Source organism: Lissotriton helveticus, chromosome 5_1, assembly GCF_964261635.1.
Source record: "Lissotriton helveticus chromosome 5_1, aLisHel1.1, whole genome shotgun sequence".
Classification (NCBI taxonomy): Eukaryota; Metazoa; Chordata; class Amphibia; order Caudata; family Salamandridae; genus Lissotriton; species Lissotriton helveticus.
In genome coordinates, this window is record NC_136065.1 from 1,989,449,832 (window position 1) to 1,989,472,797 (window position 22,966).

At 42.9% G+C, this 22,966-nt stretch overlaps 1 long non-coding RNA gene across 1 annotated transcript; it reads right to left on the bottom strand.

Annotated features, from left to right (window-relative positions):
• Positions 1-15,517: 15,517 nt before the first annotated feature.
• On the bottom strand, positions 15,518-21,521 carry LOC144753934 (uncharacterized). The gene is made up of 3 exons (XR_013594602.1): positions 21,408-21,521; positions 21,217-21,309; positions 15,518-15,653 (listed from the first exon to the last, which is right to left on the bottom strand). It is a non-coding gene; the product is annotated as an uncharacterized LOC144753934 (long non-coding RNA).
• Positions 21,522-22,966: the final 1,445 nt, after the last annotated feature.

Consider the following 22,966-nt stretch of genomic DNA (forward strand, 5'->3'; position numbering starts at 1 on the left):
GTCCTCAGGAATCTGCTCTAACTCCACCCAGGGGTGCTGTCCCTAATACAAAACAGTCAACAACATTTGAGACGCCCCTCATGAGACGCCCCTCACGTGGTGTAGCTTCTGGCTTTTTCCATGCTGCTTTGTATTGGGCCTCATACGTTGGAGTTGACCTTGCTTCTCAGACTCTTCTCCGGCCCGCTGATACCCCTTAAACATTCCAGAACCCTCCTCCATGTCTGGGCCGTCTACTGAACAGACCTCTATTCATTCATTTATAATTGGATCCCCCCTTTTCCCTTGCAGACAGACATCTGCAGCCAAGAACCCAACTCTCATAGACTTCCAAAAAGGTTTGCAACATTTCTCGGCCCAGACATGTACGTGTAAATCAATGTTAAAACATTTCAGGCCTACAGCATTTCTCATAATGATTATAGCATTCAACTTCTTCATTAATTAAAGCATGTTAATACTCTTATTCTATTATTCAGTAAACACATCTATAAATCATGGCCCATTAATGCAATAGCCAAAACATTATTTCAATCTATGTCGTGAAAAGAAACACCTTCCCCTTCCCTTCTAGCTCTGGCCCTGAGGCCTACCACATTCTGCGTTTAACCACATGCCATCTTACATTTTAGCAGCTTACACGACATGAATTCAGGAATAATCACATCTAATAAAATCATATAGTGTCACACATTTCTGTATTAGTTCCACTTCTACTTAAATCTCTACATTAGCTATACATTCAGAATATAATTGCAGATACTACTAGCACTCATGGCATTTCTCCTCATGATTTGTGCTTACTACAGGTAAGTGTGATGTACTCATACATTTAGGTCAGTTGCGCTCTCTCAGTACCCAGAGATAGATCAACCATCTCGACAGATCTAGGGAGACAGCCGGCTGTAGACAGACAGACGCATGTTCTATGAGGCAGGTCCATAGATACAGGCTTCTGGAAGCAGACAGACAGCTGTAGGTATACCCTGCAGCAGGTCCAGAGAGACAGATGCATGTATGTACCTAGAAACATATCCAGAGAAACAGATGCATGTAGTACCCAGCGGGAAGTCCACAGAGACGGGAGGCTGCATGTAGACAGACGCCGAGAAGGGGTTGGAGCCCAAGTCTGGCATGTGACACGTGTCACTCTGTCATGTGGCATATGCCACATCTGATGTGACATATGCCATAGATTTTCTACTTGGTCTTTCATTATTATCAGTGGAGCATTTCCAAAGGACTATGTTTGACTCTGCTAAAATAAATAAATTGTTTAAAAAAATTAAAATAATAATTTCCCGAGGTGGGGTTTGAACCCTGGTCAAAACTCACTCAAAGCCCCTGTGAACTAACAGTGAGCCATCTATTCTGCTGAAATTTTCCCAGCCACAGGCATATATGTCATAGAATAATGATGTCGGTCCTTCCTCTATTTCAATTGTCTTTGGACTTTAGATACCAGAAATCTTCTCTCGATTTACATTCTTTAAATACAAATAGCCCTTCCTTTCATACAGTCTGCCACTAGCCCCATGCATTTATTATTGTTACACAATCATCCACAAATTCTCATTCCACTAAATAAGTCATTTCTTTCATAGCAAACCTGTCCCCCTCTTACACATGCCACACAGCATGCCATCAATGCCTCACATGCACTATGACTAAGGAGGCCATAGTTCTCCCAGATACTGCTAGGGGGTGATTTACAAAGGCACAGCTTTCATTTGTGGAATTTAGAAATAAAATAAAAAAATAAAAAAAAATGATTTTCCCCTGCTGGAGTTTGAACCCTGGTCAAAACTCACTCAAAGCCCCTGTGAACTAACAGTGAGCCATCTATTCTGCTGGATTTTGCCTCCAGCCACAGGAGTATTACACATGGAAAAATGATGTTGGTCCCTCCTGTATTTCCATGGTGTTTGGACTTTAGCTGGTACAAACACTCGTTCTATTTATATGCCATTAAGGAGAGAGACGCGGGCGTATTGGCTACAAGGGCGCGGTCCAGTCTACTATGTGTGTCGTGCGTCGGGGTGTAACAAGTAAAGAGCCTCTGAGTGGGATGGCTGTACGCCACACATCCACAGCTCCCAAATTATGCATCACTTCCCCTAGGCGTGCCGTCATATGTGGTTTCGTGCCAGAGCGAGGAGGATGCCGATCTAGATCCGGGTCCAACACACAATTAAAATCCCCAAACCAAACAAAGGGGGTGTCCAAGTCCGAGACAATAAGGTCCTGGAGATGGGAAAAGAAACCCGGATCATCAACGTTAGGTGCATAGGAATTTAAGAGCAGGAAATCCCTACCATCCAGCTTGATTCGCAGCAGCAAGTACCTGCCTTCGACATCTGCCTCAACATACTGAACGGCACAGGGAACCCCAGGTGCCACCCAGATTAGGACCCCCCTGGCATAGGTAGAATAGGAGGAATGAAACATCTGGCCCCGACATTTTTTGGACAGCTTCTGGGCACCCTCTTCGTTCAAGTGGGTCTCCTGGAGGCACGCAATGGAGACGCCATGGCGTCGGAGGAATGAAAGGACCCTGTATCTTTTAGTGCAAGTGCCCAATCCACGCATGTTCCAAGTTAAGAATTTAAACCCCATGACAGGAGATCACGCCCAACCTGGCCATATATTACAAACAGCGTGTTCCGCCACCCACGGGCCCAACCAGCATCCAGGCCGGGGGACCTAGCCCATCTGATCAGCCATTCAAAAAACAGAAACACAGTACTCTCGATGCCAGCAACAACTTCCCCTCCCAACCCCACCAACCCCCAAACACCCCCAACCCCACAACCCCACAACCCCCCCATAACATCTACCCCCACCCCCACCCACGAGCAAGATGACAGCAACACCAAAACACGCTATCCTGCCCTTCCCCTGCTGGTGCCAGGACGTACACAGCCACCCTATTCGTCCCATCCAAACACACACACACACCCAACCAAACACCACCCACCCCCCTTCTAGCTACCCATGGGACCCAGACGTACAGGAATGAACCTGGGCTTGGCCGCCGGCATCAGTCCCGAAGCAGGGCCCTCCCCAGCCAAAATAAAGACAGACACCGCCACATAAGGTCGTTCCAACGGGATACAGGTCCTACGCTCCACTCCGTCATTCAAGCTCGAACAGCACGGCTCCCAGGTACCTCATACAAACTCAAGGCCCAGCACTAAAGCCCCCAAAGCAGAGCACAACACTCTTCACTCCAACAGTACCTTATGACAGAGCCGTCCCCGGCAGCAGTTCAGACATTCCAGTCTCTGGGATCACCGGAGCCGTAGAGTCTGTACCTGGCACAATGTCCTGCAGGGTATCTGGAACCAACACGTCCCCAGGGGCGGATGCGCCCGAGGACTCTGGACCATCCCTCGCCAAGGAAGGTCCCAACGTCGCCGCCTTCCGCATCGTCGTCTCTGGGGATGGTTCCCCCAGGTCTCACGGGGCCCCCCTCGCTCTCCCGGGGGCATGTCGTCACCCCTGTATCTCCTGCCACTCCCACACCTCAGCGGGCTATTCAAAGAAATGCGCCCGGCCCTGAGATATCACCTTGACCTTGGCCGGATATAACAGCATATATTGTAGCTTCATCTCCCGGAGCTTCTGCTTGACTCCCAGGTAGGACTTCCGCTGCTCTTGTACCTGTTGGGTGTAATCAGGATAGATGCATATGCGGCTGTTCTCAATGGTGAGAGACTCCGTCTCCCTCGCCGCCTTCAGAATGCAATCCCGGACTTTATAGTTCAGGATCTTCGCAATCAATGCCCTCGGGGGCTCCCCCGGGCGCGGGGGGGGGACCATGGCCCTATGCGCCCGTTCGATGACAAATACATTTGATAGCCCATGCGGGCACAGTTGAGTCCGAATCCAGTCCTCCAGGAAGCGCTCGGCATTCCCCGCCTCCAATCGCTCCGGCACACCCAGGACTCTAATGTTGCTGCGGCCGCCCTACCCTCCGCGTCCTCAGCTCTTCGTTCCAATGCGTGCGTCGTAGAGTTGAGTTGCGTGACTGTCTTCTGGAGGGAAGCCACCTGCCCTTGTAACTTGGTAATGTTACCCTCCACATCCGATACCTTATCCGCCACTTTGCGAAGATCCGTTCGCAGGAGGTTGACATCAAGCGATACAGTCTCTATCTGCCGCTCCAGCGCAGAATGGGAGCCCTGTATGGCCTTCAGCAACTCCGCCCGGGAAGGCTCCGCCGGCACATCCGCGCACTCCTCTAGACCTGTCTACCGCGTAATCCAATGCGACGGCAGACGCTGGGTTGTATACTGTGTGATACTATTAGGCTGAGTGGATTTCGACATCCTGTCCTTACGCAGAGCCAGCAGACCAGGCACTCAGCGACCACCGCAGGGGAGCACCAAGGATCGTATACGGGTACCTCCGCTCAGTAGCGCGCCTCCTGGTCGCTCTTCAGGTCACTGCCATTCCGCTGCCGATCTCCCATCCAGCAGGACCAGGCTGTAGCAATGGGGTGGCGCACACAAGGATCAAGCACTACCTCAGTACGTCCCCAGCGAAATTCAAGATTAACAATACTATGTCCACACCAGTTCCTGTAACACTTGGTGTCCCTCAAGGATCCTCCCTCTCCCCTACTCTGTTCAATCTACTCATGGAACCACTTACCACACTACTTCAAGCATCTAATGTTCAATTTCACATGTACGCAGACAATACCCAGCTCTACCTTAAAATACACACCCTTGATGACATCAAAATACTCAACACAACGCTTAGGAACATATAGACTTTGCTGGCAGAGAATCACCTCAAACTTAACGCTCAAAAAACGGAATTCCTCCTAATAGTGCCTCCCACCAAAGTCCCCCTCACTCAGTCCTGGCTTAACCATCTCATTGCACTCAACGTTCAACCTACTATTGTGGACTCAGCGAAATCTTTAGGCATAACCCTTGACTGCAATCTCAATATGCATCATCACATCAGCAATGCAACGAAGGGAGCTAATTTCCAAATCAACACATTGCGGAAATTGAACACTTTCCTTCCTCCCAATGACTTCAGAACTGCTGTCCAAGCCCTAGTCATCCCTCCAGTGGATTATGGAAAAGTTGCCCTCTGTGGTCTCCCCATATCGACAACCGCACCATTAAAAGCCTCTATTAATGCTGCAGCCAGACTAATCACGGGCTCAAAAAAACTTTCACACATTTCTCCTGATCTAAAATCTTTCAACTGGCTGCCTTACGAAGCTAGAATACATCTGAAAATCGCCTGCATGACCCACAAGGCTATACACCACAACTCCCTCAGCTACCTCGCTCAGAAACTGACAATCTCGGGTGGCTCAAGAGTGACAAGAAGTGCAGACAATCTTCTTTTGAAACCTCAGATATTTCACAAGAAAAAAACCTATAAACGCTCCTTCTCAGGGATGGCGCCCAGGATCTGCAATGCCCTCCCTCCAGAAATCAGACTTATCTCATCCTCGGCACCCTTCAAAAAAGAAGTAAAATCTCTCCTATTAGCTACATTTACCTGCACTTTGACTAATGTAATCTCGTAACTCAGTACTCTTCCTCCTATGACTATGTATATTGACCACCTATGCACCGTTGCTACCTTACCTTGTTTCTTTTTTTGTAACCATTTGCTCATCTTTGCACAAAATGTTTTCTTTAATTATTACTCCTTGCCTTTTTATCCCATTCTGTATGTAAAGAGCTATGATAGCCGTAAGGATCTTGTTCGCGCTCTATAAAACTTTTAAAATAAATAAAAATAAATTAAATTCACTATCAGGACATGCCACACACACCAGCGCATGTCCTACCTTTCACATACAGTGCACCCTGCCCATGGGGTACATTGGACCTACCTCAGGGTCGACTTACATGTAGAAAAGGGAAGGTTTAGGGACTTGCAAGTGTGTGCACTTGCCAATTCGACATGGCAGCCCTAGGCTGTGGACAGGCTACGCAATGGCAGGCCAGAGTTACACTTTACAGGCTGTTTGCGTGGGTGGCACAATCCAGTGCTGCAGCCCACCAACAGCATTTGATTTATATGCCCTGGCACTCGCAGTGCACTTTACTAGGGACTGACACATGAATCAAATAGCCAATCATGAAAAAACCAATCCATAACACAGTTTACACAGAGAGCATATGCATTTTAGCACTGATTTGGAGTGGTTAAGTGCCCATAGTCCTAAAACCAATGCACACAGGTCAGGAAATAATAGGAAGAAAAATCAAAATATTTGGGGATCACCCTGCAAAAAGGGCCATTTCCAACAAGCAGTCACACACATGCACACTCGACTCACGAGCAGTCGCACACACTCCACTCACAAGCAGTTACACAAATTCAAGCGCAAACTCCACTCACGAGCAGTCGCACACATGCACACTCCACTCACGAGCAGTCACACTTATGCATGTGCACACTCTACTCACAAGCAGTCGCACATAGGAGCACTCGAGCTCTTCCACTAATGTTATGTGAATGTGATGACATGCAAACAGCTCCTTCATTCTGCAGGCAGAATGCGTGGTGAGCACAGTGCGGGGGAGACACTCAGAGTGTTAAACTCTCTGATGGATCCTGTCTGGATTGATACTGAAGGGCTCAGGAAACAGAGGAAAACTATGAAACAATGAAAACAGCAGTGTGGGGACGCCATTTTTTATTCCATATATAAACACAAGCCTGTGAATTTTCAAATGGTCCCGGATAGCTTAGTTGGTAGAGCATCAGGCTTTAGATCTGAGTGCCCAGGGTTCAAGTCCCTGTTCGGGCCGTTCGTTTATTTAACTTTTTTTTAAATCTATGATTTCTATTTTTGTTCTGAAAGGCTAACGCTCCTAGTATAAATAATCTTTGCAAGCTCTTTAAGGTTGGAATTCGCTAATTGCTCTCCTTTTCGATATTCAATGTTGTCTCCGTAGCGCCACCTCCTGTCTGTCTGTCACGGTGCACCGGTTTCAACCAGTGATAATCGGAAGTGCAGTCTGTGTGCAGCCGGATCCCACTCGGGCTTCCGCTCGTTGACATCTCTGCTCATTATCAGATACTTCTGTTTTGCATCTTATAAATGTAACAAAATTACTATATTCTATTCACAAATTTGAAACAACCTCGTGCAAGGGAAATGAGTGTAATCCATTTTAAAAAAAAATTAATGTCTTCTTGTTGTAAATCGTTTGAAATAAAAGGACGTGAACATTTTCTAAAAGAAGTCACTGTGTGTGCCTTAAACCATCTTCCCTCAACAAGGTCTAATTTTTGTCACTTCCAGTGCAATGTGCAGAACTGCTGCGAAAATATAGAGCACGAGCTCTACGTGTACCCACATGTAAACCCTATTGGTAAATAAACTTCTCAGTGGCATGTTGGTTTAGGGCTATGATGGTTGCGAGAGGTCCCGGGTTCAAATCCTGTACGAGCCATCTTTTGATTTTAATATTTTTGTTTTAAAATAGGGGCACTGAAAAACACATCAGAAAGATAAAAAAAAAAACCTTTTTCCTTATTTAAAACACATTAAATAAAAATTAAAAAATTTGAATATGAGAAAAATAAGAAAGAAAATGGGGCTCGTCCGGAACCTCTCGCACCCTAAGCAAGAATAATACCCCTAGACCAACAAGCCACGTTGTATGTTATTGCATCTTTCTCATATTTCAATTCTCAGTGCTCAGAGCTGCCACCAGAGCAGCATAGGGCTTTCAAGTAGACTTTTAAAGGGACCGCTCCATTAAAACCCACTCACTGAACAGCAGAGAAGGAATTAACAGCAGAACCAGAAGGACCCATAAGAACACTTCTTACCTCCCACGTCTGTGAGACTCACCAGCAATAGAGCAGGGGCCCCACATGCACAGAGAGCGCTGTATCAGGACGTGCGTTATTTATACTTTGATAAACCTATTTTGTGCAGTCATTTTAAGGGCCATTTTCATCTCTCAGTAATTCTGACCAATATACTCGAATATGCTTCTACGCCAGTGCATTAAATGGAACTATAGAAGTGAAGGTGCTCGCTATTTACAGTATCTGTTATTCTGCTTGCTCCTGAGAAGTGCACTGGCAGCACTGCGGAGAAGTGCACCTACTCACCCTTTCAAATGGAAGAAGTGCAGGTACTCAGTACCGGACAGAGTACTTGTCCATTTAAAGCAATGCCCAATGCCATAAATAGCAAATAAAACCATATATATGATGAAATTAGTGGACACACGTACAAGCTCCGTCATCAGATTTTCTCTACACCCCTACTCATCACTCCCACGTTCACCAGTAACTAGACGTAAAAGAATGAGTGAGTGAAAGTGTGTGAGGGTGTATTCTAGGTTGCACTCCCCCATCCCATGAACATAGAGTGGGATTATACACCCACTACTTCTTTCTCCTGAGTACAAGAAGAGCAGTCCAGTCCTTCATGGCTCCTCTCAGGTCAAAGACAGCAGGTCCAGTCCTCTTCAGTTCGTCCTCAGGTCCAGAAAGTGTTCTGAAGTTGCTGCCTGGAGATCAGGGCATAGCTTCAAGGGGGTTGTTTGGGGGTGTGACACCCTCCCAAATTAATGCATTAATTACTTGGCATTTGGGCTCGGGGCCCTGTGTCGGGTCTGCTATCTATGTGTTTTTCTGATTTTGACCCGAGAATAAAAGACAAAAGATTAACCTTTTATGTGAATTGGCGCCAGAGATATGCAACTGGAGACTGAATTTCAAAATGTGAAACCAGATACACTTAAATCAATACCTGCTTCCCTGCTTCTTCAAATTGTGTGATCCTAAACAAATCTTTTATTTTGGAGCCATCTTTTTTCTTTATTATCCTACATAGGCACAATTCTAACTACTTCAAGTTGTGCGCTGTAAAACCACCTCTTATGCTTGATTTAATAATCTATAATGTTGTGCCTTCTATAATAAGAATCTAGGACACGTTTAGCATTTAAATGACTACTTTAACAATTGCGATACAAAAGGGGATGATGGACGGAGCGTTTGAGCGAATCAAACACTCACCCCCAGTCAACTGATCTGGGTTTAATCCATCACCATTCTTTAGCCCACTCTCCCACCCCAGTTCAGACATGGCCATATGCAAATCAGTCTGACCCTGTGCCTCATGGGAACAGTCCAGCCCGAACTGCCAAGCCAATGCCTTCCCTGGACCGGAAACAAACTTCCGAGGACCGGTTTCTGGCATTCCAGCCGTCTTCAGCCCGGCTTGCTTGAATCCAGTGGTAAAGTGAGCAAGGGACTCACGTCTGAGCATACCCTGCCACACTTATGGCGGCCAAAAGCGGTACAAAAGGGGGTGGTAATGGACGGAGCATCTGAACCAATCAAACACTCACACCCAGTCAAAAGATCTGGGTTTAATCCATCACCGTTCTTTAGCCCACTCTGCCACGTCCAGCTGTGTTGAGCTGACACCTTGAGCCGACACACGTACACGCAGGCGGCCTTCATCAGTGAGGTCAGCGCCCCCTCGGGTGTCCCGTGGACCGCTCTCCTCCAGTCTAAATAGCCTCATTTATCACGACAAGGCCCAGTTCTCTTCCAGAGTGAGCCAGTCCAGCACTTACAGTATTCACATCAATTTATACAACGTATGCTTGGCACACAGCGGGGAACCGCGGGACCCATACCAGTCAAAGCATTTGCAATGCAATAGGTCTCACATTTACACGAGTTTAAGCTAGTGGCATTGTAAATGACAATGCATTTTATTTATGTTTTAAAAAAGAAAACATAAATAAAAGTCATTTATTTGCAATGTCAATTGCTTAAACTTGCGTAAATGCCAGACCTATTGAATTGCAAAGGCTTGTTTAAAATGCCATTGTACTCCAAAGTACGGGGCAATCCTGTCATGTGTACGTATACTTCTGGTGCCTCAAAGAATAGCATACGGGATTGGTACACCACCCTCAGCTTGGCTAGATACAGCAATGCATAGGGAAGTTTCTGCTCACCTAGTTGGGCCTTGTCTGCCATAAATTACTGTTGCTTCTGCTGGACTAGTCTTGTGTACTCATGACATTTGAGGATGCAAGTGTTTTTGAACATCAGGTGTTCTTTGTCTGGATTGCTTTCAAATCATGTCTCTGTTGTGCTTATTCAAAATCTTTGCAATGAAAGGACTTGGTCTGGCTTCCCGGGGCGACTTCTGCCTCATGGCCCTGTGTGCCCTTTCTACAACAAAATAATAGGACAACAACTATGGAAGTAGCCAGCCGGTGAGCCACTTAGTCAGGAACTCTTCCATGCTCCCCATTCATTTTGAATAAGCTTTATTCGATAGCAATTATCATAAAAGCATTTCACAGTCACATAAAAGTATATAAAATTAATATTTCATATAGTAAAAACAAGATTTAAAAACCTGGCTATACCGTCCACTCTAAATCTATGCTTAATATCTTAATTGGCATTTGCTCATTAGGTTTAAAATTACAGATTAGCTAAAACACATGTCCCATACAAAACAGTTAATCTTCAGTACTTTGCAAATAATTCCTATGTGTAAATTATCTCTCAGATCCACAGATTAGATGGTATTTATTTGCACATTACTCCTTAATTGTGCCCTTATACGGATAATCCACGCACACCCCAGGTACTTTGTAACACCACATAGTAGCGAGGACCTACTTGAGTCACTTCTCATGATTCGTAGAGCATCAAGGAGGTTTCTAGTGCCCAAATATAATACATATAGGCTTGATCCATTTGGCCCTTGCTTGCTTGTAGGCTGGGCAAGCAAAGACTACATGGTCTACAGTTTCTTGTTGTGCATCACAGCAGGGGCAGTTATATAGGTTGGAGGTTGTTGGGTCCCATTTTGCCAGTTTGGTATTTAGCCTTACTGACCCTAATGTAAACTGCATATATAGTGCCCTGTCTCTGTGTTTCCTTATACAATCTAGATAAGGTTCCAGGGATCAAACTGATTTATGCTGGATGAACTCTTCAAATAGTCAGACAAGCATTGGTTTATGTAAGACCTGGTGATTTACCCAGTTCCAGTAATTCTTTTTTAACTCTCTCTTAGTCGGAGTGACCTGCTTGGCCCAAGCTTTGGCTAAGCCCAGCTTGGTCAGTAATTCCTTTAGATTTTTAAGCCACTTAACACCTTTGTTGTTATCAAGGGTAATTAGCTCAGAAAGGACCGTCGCATAGCTATGGAGTTCTGGGGTGCGTCTTAGTCTTATCCAGTATAGAATTGGGCAAAGTATATCCACCTTGCTAAAAGTGTGTCTGCCCATGTCAGAGACTATGGGCTTGAGTGGTGTATTGGTAGGGACGGATACCAGATCTCTAAAGAATTTACTCTTTGATCGTCCAATCTCATTAGTTTTTTCGAAGCCTCAAAGTTCAGCGCCATAAATTCTTGACCTCACAGCTTTACCTTTATAGACTACTAGTGAAGGAGCTACCAATCTAATTGACGTTAACCTTTGGTCCCTACCAATGGCATCCACCACCCGCTTATGGTTCAGTAACATTTTGTTCATGTGAGTCCCCCATTGCATTTTATGCGATAACCTAATACCCAGATAATCAAAGGAATGGACTCTCTCTAAGGGGTAAACCATTGTTAGTGAGAGTGTTATTAAAATGTTTGCCCAGATTGAAAGCCATAAACTTAGTCTTTGTGATGTTTATCATTAGGCCCCTTTGTGTACAGAAAAAATTTAAAGCGGGTGAGGAGTTCCCGGAGGCCCATTGGGGTTTTCGATATTAAAATAGTGTCGTCGGCCAACAGTAGGGTATTTTTTTTTCTCCTTCAAAAATTGGAGCAATTTTTTTTTTGAAATTGGCTCAAAAAACTAACCACTCCATTTACATAAAGTGAAAAGAGGGTAGGAGCCATCACACAACCCTGGCAAACCCCCTGTTGAACTGTATCTTGTCTTTACTTTGCCCATGAGCCCCCATCTAACTCGGGCATAGGTTTCATCATGGAGGCATATTAAAATATTTAAAAGGTATGAGGGTAAGCCCATTTCCTGGAGCACTGACCATAGCTTCTCTCGCGGCACTCAATCATAATTGGTTTTAAGCTCAATGAACGCAAGTAAAGACTTCCCATGACAATTATGACTACTTTCCAATATAAAATAAGTAATGTAAACACTCCTGTACTGGCACCTTTACTAAAACCTGCTTGATAGGTGGAAAGATTATCTTCCTCCTCCATCCAATTTTGAATCCTATTTACAAGGGCTCTGCCAACCACTTTCTGCATGGTATCTATTAGGGTGATAGCCCTGTATTTGTTAGTGTCCTGGCCGTCTCATTTTTTATATATAGTTATGACCTCTGCTCCTTTCCTAGATATAGCGACTTCTGCTCCTTTCATTATATTGTTAATTAAAAGCAGGATATATTGGGCCCACTTCTGTAGTTCTAATTAGAGCAAGTCACCCAGTATACCATCTGGGGCTGCCGCCTTTGCAGGAATAGTACAGTTAATTGCATTCTCAATCTCTTTCATTTGGAAGAGATTGGTATCTTCAATTGTAAGTGGAACCTGAATTCTCTTCAACTGAGAGGTAGGTAGGGCCTCTAGTTCATCCGTGTGCAGTTGGGAAAAGTCATCCCACCAGGCCTCATCACCAATATGGTTCGTGATTGGGATGTTGTCCCTCCTATTTCTCATCTTGATTAGAGGCCAAAAGTAGGCGTAATCCCTCTTGGAACAGTAAACTTTCATGTCCTCCTAATGTACCTCTTCCCAATCACGTTTTGCTTGCTTTAGTGATATGTTGTACTCCATCCTCGCTATTTTTACTATTGTGTGTTTTTTCACCTTTTCCGCAGATATTAGTACTTGCGCCTTTTCTCCCTGCAAGACTCAGTGTACCATGAAATGGAGCTTTTTGTTCGGCTCCTAGTGGGGCCACTGCGTCGTCTTTCAAGGAAGTGTGCACCAATCTGAGCAATTGTCTCGTGGCGTATTATGTGGATCTTCCCCCCCCCGGACATTATCTCAAGCTGCCTTGAGTTCGGCTGTTTTTGACACTAATATTGAGGAGATGTTCTTTTGTTTTTTGTCCTCTCCTGCGACCTTGGGCCATCTTAGACGCCTACCACAATTAGATAGAATTAACTCCTTTGTGGATACGAGGTAATTCCCAATGGTATTAGAATTTTTGTTGGGAGGGGCCCATTGATTTTTTTCATTTTAATATTAGATTGTTGTGGTTACTGTCAATAGTTAGGCCCACTTCCATGTTCATGACATCGGGCCAGAGGCGTAAGTCGACCAAGATATAATCAATGCTGGAAGGGCAAGCAAGTTTATTGTAAGTATTTTTCCCCCTGATGTTGGATAGGGTTCTGCCATTTGTGTCTCTTATGCCATATTCTAGTATTATAGTATTACCTTGTATTACAATCTCAGACCATCTTTTAACCGGTGGTAAGACTAGGGGGGGGGGGGCACTGACCATTTGCTATCCTCTTCAATTATCCCTAGGAGATCTTCACTGCTTAGTGGCTCGAATGTGCAGTTAAAGTCACCAGCCGCAATGATTTTATCAAACTAGGGGCACTTGTTTATTTGATTTTCTAGCTGTCTTTCGATGGTCGAGTAATTGCCATTTGCTTTCCCTCTTATATAGACTTTAAAGAGCTACAATACATCACCACCCTTCGGACCTTTTATTTTAAGCCACATAATGTCGGGACTTCTGGTCTCATGTAGGAGGGATGAGCAGCCCAGATTTAATCTGATCCAAGCTGTTATTCCTCTAGAAGGCCTGCACTTTCCCGTAGACACTGCTGGGATATGCAATGTACTTTAGACAGATTTTTACAGTGCAGTTACACTCCAACCTCTTCTCGTCTTGTCTTCTTGGCTTCATGGAACAGAAGCACACAGGCTCACACACTCCCCTAAGCCAATCACAACTCTTCTGTCACCAGCAATACAGCAGTTTCGAGATTAGTCTGAGCGCCCTGTTTGGCTGCTCAGGCAGTGCATGGAAGCCTAGGACAGTTCTTCACCTGGCTGGCAGGCTAAACTGACATGTGCAGTAATGTTATACATATTTTCTCCTCCCACTGGCTCATATAGCCCAGCCCCGCACCACCCTAACCTGGCTCTGAGTTCACACTGAAAAATATCTGATAATAACATTGAGTTTTTACTTATTTATTTTTTGCGCTGCTCAAACAGCAGTGTGGTCACTCTGTTTCACTCTGCTGGAGGAGCCGCTGCAGTCTCGACCTGCAAGTGACCTATTGTCACTAGTGGATTTTGCAATTGACTTCAATGCTATTTTGTCAATTTCTTTTTCAGCACTGATTTTTTATTCCTTTAAAAATCTATAACTCTTATTATAAATATGCTATTCTGTTATTTTTGGTCGCTACATTAAGATAACATTAACCTTACTGTATATAGATTGATGCTGGATTTCTTGGAAATTGTGTTAATTACATGTTCCTCTAGTTAAGCCTTATTTCTTCTAGCCTCTCACTTCATAGGACCGAGAAAAATAAGTATTACTGTGAATTCAAAGACCATCTTTGGGATATAAATATAACATGATTTGGTAAGGCTCCCCAGCCATAATATTTTCTAATGCACTTTTCTACAGGTAGTCACACATTTTCTTTTTTATACCATAAGGTTAGTGGATGGGACACACGGTGCTGCAGTCCAACAGTGACATTTAACTTGAAGACCTTGTGTACAATTTGTGCACAACACAAGGGGCTTAGAAGTAAGGTTAAATATGCCAAAATAAAATCAATCAATTTCATCATATTGAAAATAGGAGCACAGGCTCATCTTAACTGTGAGGCATGTTTAACGTATAGAGTAGTACACCCAACAGTAACCGATATGGTAAGACTTTGGGTATATGTAAAGCAAAAGATGTAAAACTCCTGAAGATAAATCACAGGTTCTTTTTTTACACTGAACTGTTTATTTCCATAAAGTCCACTACATTTGTTGTTCTTTTTAATTTTGACAGACATTAGGTTTATTTGCCAGCTTTTTTGAACAAATATACACAGCAATTCAGTGCATTCTAGATTAATAGCATTTTCAATTAGTAATAACATGAAATTGTAGTTGATGTAGAATCCTAATGATAACATTGCACAATCTGGTATTCATTTTAATTTCTATGTTCATCAAATCAAAAATGTTGTACAACACAATTCTTATTGTTTATGATTACAAGTTCTTTGTTTCAATTGTTTATAAATATTCTATTTTGAAATGAAGCACAATCACAATAGGCATCACAGACAATATCTTCATAGTATTTTTATCTCATTACTAAAACAAACTCAACTTTTTAAGCTTTTATTTATAATTGAACCTCAGTAAACAGTTATACATATTGTATTTTAGTAAATAAATATTTAAAAAAAAAATTTTTATGAAAGTTACATGTAATACTTTACTCCATTTGACAAAAACATACAATTAAAATGTTCAATTTAATAAACAAGACAATCATTCAAAAAATGTATTTCAGTGCGCCCATTTTCAATTTTTTCAATGTCTCAACATCATCTACTTCATCCTCATTGGAGTCTAGGAAGTCCCCTCTCATCAGTACAAGTTCTGCTTCATATCTATTTAAATCTTCATGTTTTTGTAGAATTTTGATTGTCATCTGCAAAGAGAAAAAATTGACTTTTAAAGCAACATACTTTTAGCTTTAAAGCTTACATGGAAAGTAATCGTACCATATAAACATTCAATACAATAATTACATTCCTATTTTATTTTATTTTTTAGTACTATACATTTTTAAGATGTATTAATTAGCAGGTGTTAAGTGTGTACACTTATTTTCTCTTTTCAAAACTTTGATGCAAAATAAATGTTGTAAATTAGCTTTTTCTAATAAGATAAGCTTCTTAATTTTTATTCTTTTCTTGCAAACATTTTTATTTCATGTTATACGAAAAGACACATTTAAATGTACAACTATTTCATATTTTAAATATTGCTTATCTTTTGTTGTCTTTCATCATTTCTATATTTAGTATTACCCTTCCTACCTAAAGTTTTGAACATGTTACAAGTTGTCTGATTACACCCAATTTAAACATACAAGGATATCCGTTTGCCTATTGTGTTTGTGAATGGAAAATGCCTGGTTATTTTAATTTTCAATGTTTTACCATCTTTGGCTAAATAGTCGAACCCTACATACTTTCAGGTTAATGTGCATACACTGTTAAATAGCACATTTTAATTTATATTATTTTATGCAATGATATATGTTTTAGATGAAATGTTATTTAGGTGACATGTAATGAATTATTGGCAGTTTTCATAATAATCACAAATTCTAAGGTATGTCTTGTAAAGAGAAGGGTTTACTAATTTGTGTCCATTTATGTTTTTGGAAACTTTCCCAATATCCTCATAAGTGTATAACCACATTTTCATGCACCACGTGCCCAAATATTCATTTTGGCCACTTGATCACAGAAGATGGCTAAACACCAACTCATAGTTTCATCCCTTTCAATAACAATGCATTATATTTCTTTTTTAATATGAACATCTTATAACGGTTAAACACATTCAAATTAAATAATGTTTTGGCATAAAAGTAAACTACATTTTTAATTCAAAAACATTTTTCAAGTATAACCCCTATTTGCCCGCTTGTGATTCTCATAATGCGAACTAATCTCATTAAAACTTTCTGCTTGGCCTGACCAGGTTTAGTTTTTCACATGCCATATTTTTATTCAATAATGCTCAAGATGACTACTTTATTCAAGGAAGCCCACTGTTTTGTCAGGTACACAACTTTTCAATGGATGTCCATCATAATGATAAGATCCTTCACAACATGTCAGTCATAGACATTATTATTCCAAGAATAGTCATAAATATGATAGAAATGGCCACAGATATAGCATGATTACTAACAATGTGGCATTTAAAGCTTCCAGTATCCAATAATTACTTTTGGGAAGCCTTTATTTAAGCTGTATTAAACTTTATTATGCCATTGTAAACATAATACCAACAAAAATGTCATTAATCACAAAAGGTCATGAAAGTCCGTTTTTTCTGCACTGTGAGAAGTTTTCACACTTTTTAAAGTCAAAGGAGTGGCTTGGCATTTGCCGTATAGCTAATGCAAATTAGTATCCCTGGGTTTTAGGGTGGGAACAGGTAAGTTAACCTTATAAAAATTGGTTTCAATAAATATTTGCAAAATATTACATATCAATGTAACCTCTTTGCATCAATTTAGTACTAATTACCTGTCAATACAAATGAAAGTATATAATCTTTACTTTGACATTTTTCAGAAAGATGCTTGTGCCTTTTTAGTAGAGAAAAACTTTTTTGTACAAAATATATACAATAAAGAATGCCTTGGACTATAGACACAACTACTTTTTTTAACATACCAGTTTTCGGAAACTTAAGTATTTGTAGGTTATTGTGCTCAACCTGCAGGTGCAATGGTCTTACATACCTCGTTGGTTGTGAAAAGCTAATGATCTCCTTCCCTTACGCGCAAACTTAATTTGAGGAACATCCAGTAACAGGGCATCAGCAGATATTAAAGATCGGTTTGGATTTTATCTTAGTTAATGCTAGACAGTGTAAACTGTGGACTATGTCTGGGTGACCGTGTTGTGTCAATTTACAGCAAGTGGAATCTTAACTGCCCTTTTCTGAACATGTTGCAAACAGGGCCAAACATTTAAGAAAGAAGCCAAAAATATAGTGCATTGCATTACTTTACCCGAGAAAGAATGGTAGCACTATGTTTCATACCCAGGTTTGCAACCCAAAAAGAAAAAACAGGACACTAAATTAAATTTACTTGCTTTTAGAAAGTCAACTAAAATGTAATGAAGAAAGACAGTGCTATATCAGATTAAGTGCCAGTGTACAAGCCCATTTCAAATTAGAAGCACATCAATTACTATTTTCAGTTATTGACAAAGGTTCTAAGTCAGAAGATGTGTTTTATCCCTCTTAAATTTCAAGGCATTTTTTCACAGCCCCATGCTCAATGACAGCATACATGCATTAAAAGTAATCTCAGATGTAGATTCACCTCTCAGATGTCTTGTCACCTCTCCTGTGGGCTGCTTAATGTCCGGTCCCTTTGTAAGCACCACACGGAGATCGCCTTCCTCATCGAGTCCGCGGGGCTCGATGTTCTGGTTCTAACGGAAACCTGGACGCGGGAGGACTGTGAGGTTGAACTGGGTTTTTGGCCTACCCTCCAGGGTTTAAAATCAACCATACCCCTCGTGTGAAGAACCGGGGTGGTGGGATTGGATTAATTTATAGAGACACGCTAGCTCTCTCCCAGCTTAAGATTAGAGAGGTGTCGGGCTTTGAATTGATGGGGTTTTCTATTAAAAATCACGAGAAGACTTTTTGCTCGGGCGTTTTGTGCTACCGTCCGCCTGGCAATGTACCTTCCCTCCCTGACTTCATTGACCTGATTTACGACCTCTCTAACACCCACTCTAAGCTAGTGGTCTTAGGGGATTTTAACCTGTGGTCGGGGGGCCCGCTGGACAGTGCGCTTTCCACTCTGTGCCAAGCCTGCAATGACATCCAGCTGCAACAGCTGGTCCGGTCAGCCACACATCGGAAGGGCCACGTTCTGGACCTAGTTTTCGCAGACACCCAACTTGTGTCTGTGGATGACATCTTGTGTCAATACTGGACGGATCACTCGCTGGTTGGTTTCTCCCTCTATTTGGGGGATCACTCCTCGGTGGAGGCTGGATCTAGACAGGCTAAGTTGGGCAGACCTTTGTCTCGACTCCTAAAAGCCTCGCCTCTGCCCAGACTACTACCGGGCAACTTCAGTTTGAGTGACTCGGTGGAAGAGAGCTATACCACCTTGTGTCAGTCCATCTCGAACTCTTTGGGCAAGGTAGCGCCACTCCGTAGGTCAAGGGGCAGGCTGAATCGGGCGAGCCCCTGGTATACGGACGCCCTGCGGCAGTTAAACCTTAGCTGCAAATGCGCCGAAAGGGCGTGGAGGAAGCAGTATTCTGACTCGGCGAAGGCTATCTTTAGGCAGTCCCTGCAGGAATATAAGACACAGATTAAGGTGGCTAAGGCGTCCTATCTGGAAGCCACCTTGAATCAGGCTTCCAACAAGTCGCAGGCACTGTTTAAAATCGTTAGGGACCTGACTCATCCTTCATGCGCGGTCAATAATGTTCCTGCGTCGCAGGTCTTGTGCGACTCCCTGGCCTGTGCCTTCGAGGAGAAGATCGTTAAGATCTTGGAAGGTTTACAGAGCCCAGTACCTTCCTCCCCCGGTTCGGGAGCTCCAGACGGCTCGCCCAGTCGACCCCAGCTGTGTGGTCCTGCTCTCAGTTTGGGAGCTCCGGACTTGCCTCCCAGTCGACCCCAGCCGGGTAGCCCTGCCCTCAGTTTGGGAGCTCCGGACGTACCGCCCAGTCGACCCCGGCTGAGTGGCCCTGCCCTCAGTTTGGGAGTTCCGGATGTGTCGTCCAGTCGACCCCAGCTGAGGGGTCTTGCTCTCAGCTTGGGAGCTCCGGACGTTGTGTCCAGTCGACCCCAGCTGAGCTGCTTTCCCATCCCCTCCTTTGAGGAGTTCTGTAGTCTGGCACAGACGGTGTCATCTGGCTCCCCGCTTGATCCACTCCCTCCTAAATTTTGGAAGGTGTTTCAGGACAAACTTTTCCAGCCCTTGTACTCCATCTGTCTCCAGTCGTTTGATACTGCAACGGTCCCGGAGTGCTGGAAACTGGCAGTGGTATCACCTCTCCTTAAGAAATCCACCTTGGACCCCGCCTGCTTGTCTAATTACCGACCCATTTCCTTGCTTCCCTTCCCCATTAAGATCATGGAGAAGTTAGTGACCCGCTCCTTGTCTGGCTTCCTGGAAGAAAACATCTGGTTTGATGAGGCACAGTTTGGCTTTCGCCCAGCACATGGGACGGAATCCGCGCTGGTGACCGTGCTTGACAACTTGCGGTCGCGGGTCGACAGTGGTCGGGCAGCCTTTTTGGTGCTGCTCGACATGTCGTCCGCGTTCGACACGGTCAGCCATCCTACCCTCATCAGGAGGCTGGAGGAGTGTAGGGTCACGGCAAGTGCAAGGGACTGGTTGGTCTCTTACTTGGACAACCGGCAGCAGGTGGTGGCGTTACCACCTTTCAGCTTGGAGGTGCGGAGAGTGGGGCAGGGGGTGCCACAGGGCTCGGCCATCAGCCCTATACTCTTTAACCTTTACCTCCGCCCTCTGGTCCAACTAATTAAATCATTTGGTATCTCTGCATTTAATTATGCGATTGATATCCAGTTGGTCTTTTCGCTGGAAGGGAAGAACGCGGTCCCACTGGAGACTTTCCATCGATGCATGTCAGCCACAGCTGACTGGCGTAGTTCTAACTCGTTGCAGTTTAACAGTACCAAGACTGAGGTACTGTACTGCTCCTCGGACCGGGTTCCTCGTGTTCTCCCGGCGAACTTCTGGCCCCCGTTGTTCCCCGAGACTGTGTCAGCCGCCGAGTCGGCTCGCAACCTGGGGGTTATATTCGGCCCCAATTTGCAGCTGGACATGCACGTGAACAAGACCACGTCCACGTGCATGATGCTGCTTTGCATGTTGCGTAAAGTTCTGCCCCTTCTTCCCGAGCAGGCTAGGCCTTCCGCCACAATGCTAAAATTGAAGGGTGTGCCCGCCACTGTGGCGGGCACAATTGAAGGGTGTGCCCGCCACTGCGGCGGGCACATCCTAATTCCCCCAACTGGACCCCCGCCCTTATGGCGGGCGGTCCCGTTCTCCATTATATCATCTTCAGTCATTCATATCTTCTCATTGTATTAATCTTACTTTCTTATGTAGATTTTATGACATTTCTGTCAGTAAATAAAAATATACACAATTTGAACAATGCTTATGAAGGTGCAATTCAATCCACATGTTAATGTGTTATTTAATTCACACGTCTGCATTTCATGAGGTGCTATAAAATCTAACGTTTCCCATCTTAAAATCAACTTCTTCACCTCAGATTTGTCATTTGTGTGGGCTAACAATGTAACTACTTTTTATTTGCATTTTAGATGCATTTAATGATATTTCCTATACTTAACAACAAATAAGTTTTAAACACAGTTTTAAATTATTTGTTTCTTTTATTAAAAACACAATTTAGAAAAGCAGTGATCATTTCATTACCGAAAACTCTCACCTCTGGTAATAACACATCAATCATGAGTGATGTTTTTCGGCTAATTAGTGAAAAATGTAGAACTTTCTTAATTTGTTCCGTTAGACTTCTTGCCTGCAATACAAAATAGTTATAGTATTGGTATTAGCGACGTCGTTTCATATAATAATTCAATTACAAAGTGTGGTTGATAAAGATAATATTTTACTCACATCATTTTCATTGAATATTGTCATCCTCCTATTTAATTCTTGTTTTAATTTCGGCATAAATGTAGGGTTTGAGAAAAGGAACATTCGATTTGATTTCTTTTTACCCTTTATAATATTATTTGCATGTTCCTATTAACGATAAAACACAAATCAACAATTAGACAAATCAATGTTTCTCAAATTTGACCGTATTATCATTTGGCAAGTAGCTGAGAATGTCCAAAAGTTTTGTTGTCAGCTGTCTTTAACTAACCAACTATACATTATAAATACAGTCAGCTCTACTTCATTTTACTTGTTGAAAAGACTTGTAAAGAATCAACTTTCTTTAATATGAGCACAAGCTCAAAAAATAAAGAACTAAGTTACTCTTGACTTTCACACACATGGAGTACGTTAGGAGTAAGACAACTTATACATGTAACTAAAGAGTAAACCAGGTATTTTGCAGAAACATTTTACATATAATCATATCAAAGGTTTTGTGTATCAGTCCTGATGAAAATGTATGCTTACTTTAACAGAGGGAGCTCCTCTACTAGGGAGGAGTAGTGTTGCCTTACTGCTTTCACACAGTTCTAGAAGCAGAAACATAAAATGGTAATAGCTTTGTTTTATTATCAATTTATGTTTTTTTGCCTGCGGGTGGGTGGGCGGAGCGGGCTCTGCAAAAGGAAGGGGAGGAGAGGTGTGCCTGAGCACTACTTAATGTGCAAAGACTGTTTTTTCAGCCCCCTGGGGCTACCCAAACTAGTCATGCACACTCTGTCCTGCTCCATGCATGCTGCAAGGCAGCATGTAGAACATGGCCTCCCCATAAGCCGCTGGCTTGGCGGCATCTGCAACAATCAAAATGCTGCTTGGAGTACTATGATTGCTTTATTGAAGGGACTCTGACTGCCTGCTTTTGGTTCATGTTACTGCCAGGGTCAGGAGCAGAGAATATGCTGGACCCGGACGGTGGAAATGTAAGTTTAATTTTACCCCACCCACTCCTCAGCCAAGGAGGTCGCAACTATATTCCAATTGTCTCCTTTATATTTTCTGTTAAGTAGGAGTCACTTTTATGTTTAATATATACATATTAAATTTGTTGTAACTCAATCTAAGTTAGTAACTGCTTATATAAGCTGTGTTGAAGGAATATCAATGAAATTTCACCAGGCACCCAGATACTAATTACAATTTAAAAATGTTGCTATTTGTAGACATCCTGCATGGTATGTTACTATATTAATGATTACATAACGTAATAGAATCATTCAGTAATATCTCAAATTTCTCATACATTTACACTGTATGACAGTTGATGCACCCTACAATTTCATATGTCCAACTTGTGGAATAAAATTCAAAATCAGTGGACCTACAAATGTTACATTTTTAACACTATTATTTTTGATTAAAAATGCATATTTTATTCAAAATTTCATTAATGTTCCGTTTACCATATAGTAATATCATAAACTTGCAGTACAAATTCCCAAAATTAATGTAATATAAAAATTGTATTATAAACAAATAATCAAAGTCTTGTAGGAGAAATGTACACCAAAGAT